We start from the raw sequence: 4,011 nt of genomic DNA, 5'->3' as shown, positions 1-4,011 counted from the left end.
TCGTCATATGACGAGATTTGGTGTCAGGTACTTCAGATCTATGCAAGATTCTTGCGGCTTCAGGCGCTGATTCTCATGGGCACGTGCATGAAGACTTACCTGCTGTCATCGACAAGGTTAAGCCGGTTCCGGTAGGGGAGTGGCTACAACGCCGCATCGATGGCTCATTCAGACAGTAGTACTGGTCGTTCGGTGGTCTCAAAATCTCGATGTAATTTTTATTATGTTTGAGATGCTTTGTGCTTCCGGTGAACTTTTACAATAGATATAATTTTTTCAGAAAAATAGATATATTTTTTTAGAAAAAATAGATTTATTTAAAATGTAGCCCCTGTTTGTTTGAACCAACCTATATGTTTAAACTGTTGTTTTGACTCCTTTTATATATCTACAGAAGAGAAACGTAAAAATTCAGGGTCAACAGAAAAAAGTACTACTATAAATGTATCTCACCTTTACTCTATTAAGTTCAATATAGAGGCCATTTGGATTTAGGCCTTGCCATGCCACACTTTCTCACATTTTTTTTTCCAAAGTTGTCTAAGGTTAGTTCCATAAAATGAAGGTCAAAAGTTGGCAAGCCTAAAGAAATTTTTGCCACATTTTGTGTGTGTATGTTATGTGGGTCCCTAATGCAGCAAAAAAATCTTACCTAAAATAACCTTCCAAATTGGTCAAACTTGTCTAAGCTTTAGATGTGACAATCTAAGGCAACTATAGTCACAAAGCAAACAACCAATAGTATATGAACAACGGCAAACTAGTTTAACATGATCAAACACATTATTTATTGCAAGGTACTTTGGACACTATCTTCAACCTATCAAAAACTTGAATTAAAAAAAATCAAGGGGCTATCTTTAAGCTATGAAATACCCAAAAGTAATTCATATATATAGAGATTGTCCGTGAAGCAAACTTGTTCCGAGATGAAGCGAGGAAATTAAGTGATCCGTGTGTGTACACAGAAAAGCTGCCGACACAATAAGAAAAGAGACATGGCAGCACAAGTAGGAACAGAATTTGCACACGTCCATGAACACGCACATGCGCCAGGACAGATACATTGTCAGCTAGTAGATCTAGATGAAACAAGCAATGCTGGTGATACAAATGCGTTGTATGTGGGACGATCGCGGGTAGATTAGATCGATGTAGCTCACTGTTCCGATGGCGGAACTAAATCTATATCCACGATTACAACATCTAGCTAATTAAACGCACGCACGCCCGCACGCACGAAGTGAGCATATCTTGCTGCTTAAGCTAGCCAAGCCAGCACGTACACCTGAATCTCTTCCCATCTCTCTCTATATATAGTTGTCCGTCGCTGAGGAGTTGAAGCATTTGTGAAAAGGTCGCCTGTCACGTAGCTAGCTAGCCAGCCAAGCCACGCCAGGCATTTGTTGTAGGCGAGAGTCGGTGAGTTGATGTGCTGCGGCGCCGAGGTGGCGGACCCTGGAGAGCACCGGCGGCGGCTGGCCGCCGGCGACGACGACGGGGGAGACGGACGGGAGGAGCATGCACCGTCCTCGCCGCCGCCCAACACGACGATGTGGCGGCGCAGGCAGGCGCAGGAGATGTCGGCCATGGTGTCGGCGCTAGCTCAGGTCGTCGCCGGCGGCGTGGGCGAGGGTGGCATGGCGTCTTCGACCAAGAGACCCGCCGAGCACGAGGCCTTCGCGGAGGAGGCGTGGTGGTCGACGTCGTACGGAGGCGGAGACGGAGACGGCGGAGCGCCGTCGGCGGCCTCTCCCTTCCTTGCCGGTACGTAGTACGCTTTGACAACGACCATGCATCTCCATGCACAAGCATCGTGCAACACGCATAAAACGACACGTAACAATAGTATTATTAGCCTTAAACAAGTTAAGGACAGTGCTAACGACTCGATCAATTTTCTATTTGGGAGCTCAGCAACCCCATGTTATTAGTAGATAGCAAAACAACTACGTACATCCTAGAGGGAGAGAGAATCAAATTAAGATTTGTAAACTACTGCTATCATGGATGATTGGGTAGATGTGCGTACGAGCATGCGTGCCGCGTCAGACACGTGTTCCTCGCCACCGACTACAGGGCAGAAGGAAGGAGAAGCAATAAGCATGTTGGTCTTCTTCTTCTTCCATGTGCTCGATATGTCCAATTAAAAAAGGGTTTGAAATCTTAGGAGCCGCCAACAGTATGAAAGGAAATCCGCATTATCGTTTTCCCACTGTTCCATTCATACTACATTGGCAAACCTAGGCTGATTCGTGTTCAAAAATAAAAACTTAGGCTGATTCATTTCGGCATCATGGTTTCGCATCTTCCAGCAAAACAGGGCAAGTGGGCAGGAAAGCAGAGCAACATACAGTAGAAAAATACAGAAATTTCTTAGTGACTTGTCATGACATTCTTTCCCTTATCTCCTCTGTTTATTTGACTCGCGTGCAGATTACACGGCGGCGCCCGCGGCATCCTACTCGCCGCACGGTGCGGCAGCCGGCGACGAGGAGCTTCCTTCGCCGTCCTCCGCCGAGTCCGGCGGCTCCGGGGGCGCGCCGAGGAAGCGGTACAGGGGCGTGCGGCAGCGGCCGTGGGGGAAGTGGGCGGCGGAGATTCGTGACCCGCACAAGGCGGCGCGTGTGTGGCTCGGGACCTTCGACGACGCCGAGGCCGCCGCGCGTGCCTACGACGCCGCCGCCCTCGGATTCCGCGGCAGCCGCGCCAAGCTCAACTTCCCCGAGTCGGCCACCATCCCGCCGCAGCAGCAGCCTCCTCCTGCGCCGGCATTAGCGATGCCACCGCCGCAGCGGCCCGAGGCGCTGCTGGAGTCGCAGGCTCTGTTGGGAGGGCAGGCCTATTCCCACTACGCCAGGTTCCTGCTGCCGAGCACCGGCGGCTCGACGTCGGGGGCGCCGAGAACGCCGGCGCCTCCTCTGATTTACAGCTTCGGAGCCGGAGCGAGCTACCCCTTGCAGCCGGAGAGCAGAGGTGAGGGTGCCGGTACAGAACGCCCGGGCCCGGGGGTGACCTCAGCAGCGGCGTGGGCAGCCTACAGCCACGAGCAGCCTCAGCGGCGGGATGACCCGTCGGTGTGATCCCAACGCAACATTCGCTGACTGACAGTCAAAGCGAAGCCGACGGATACTGACAAGGAAGGAAGAAAAAAGGGTGGACTCGTTTCTCACGTCGCGTGGTCAGCGTGTTCAGACGGACAGCAAATTGTTTGGTTTCTTGGTGGAATTGTTATTTCTGAAAAAACTTGTGACAAACTTCGTTCATTTATATTTTATTTAGATAATAGAAATCGATGCAATTTTATTTTCTAGTAGAATGTAAACTCGAATTTGGTAAACCAAGCTTTCCGTGCCGCCGCAAGTTCTCCGTCGGCAGAGACGTCTTTTGACTTCGTACGGATTGGCACCTGTCTAGCCATACAAACAAAAGATGTACACTGTCTCAGTTTTACGTGGAACTCAAGTAGTATCATAAAATCAAATGCGTCACGTATATGACTACCACAAGAAGACAAGGCCCATTACAAAATTCTGGCATGTTTGGTTTTTCCTTTCTTTTTTTTGAAAAATTAACAGGTGGGGAAGCTCCCCACCCGAATATATTTCTTAGTTATAAAGTTGAATTCCATAAGCATGTGTAATCGTCATAAGAGATAGGAACGCCATGAGAAGGCGGCTTATTTTTGTTCCAGTTTCTTCACCCGTTGTCTCCAGAGCATCAGGTCTTCAATGATTCGCTTAAGGGTGAAGACACCGTGGTGGTTCTGTTGTCTGAAGGTCATAGCATTCTTTTTTTTTCCAAGGGTACGCCAATAGCGTACCTTAGCTTTATAGAAGAGAGAATAATATATATAAGAGATTACATATGCGCTAGTTAGATGTCACATGTCGACCCTAACTAAGCCTCCACACCACTCCCTAGCTCTAGTCGACTACTCTAATACTAATTGTCCTCCAAAAGCTCCCGCTCTGGCCCAGGTCCTCAGATCATCAAAGATCATGTACCACC

At 48.9% G+C, this 4,011-nt stretch overlaps 1 pseudogene; it reads left to right on the top strand.

Moving 5' to 3' along the window:
• The first annotated feature begins 1,325 nt into the window (after window positions 1-1,325).
• On the top strand, window positions 1,326-3,356 carry LOC109770853 (uncharacterized; annotated as a pseudogene).
• The last annotated feature ends 655 nt before the right edge of the window (window positions 3,357-4,011 follow it).

This window comes from Aegilops tauschii, chromosome 5 (assembly GCF_002575655.3).
Source record: "Aegilops tauschii subsp. strangulata cultivar AL8/78 chromosome 5, Aet v6.0, whole genome shotgun sequence".
Classification (NCBI taxonomy): Eukaryota; Viridiplantae; Streptophyta; class Magnoliopsida; order Poales; family Poaceae; genus Aegilops; species Aegilops tauschii.
Note: the sequence above shows the minus strand (reverse complement) of the source record. Positions and strands in the feature narration are given on the sequence as shown.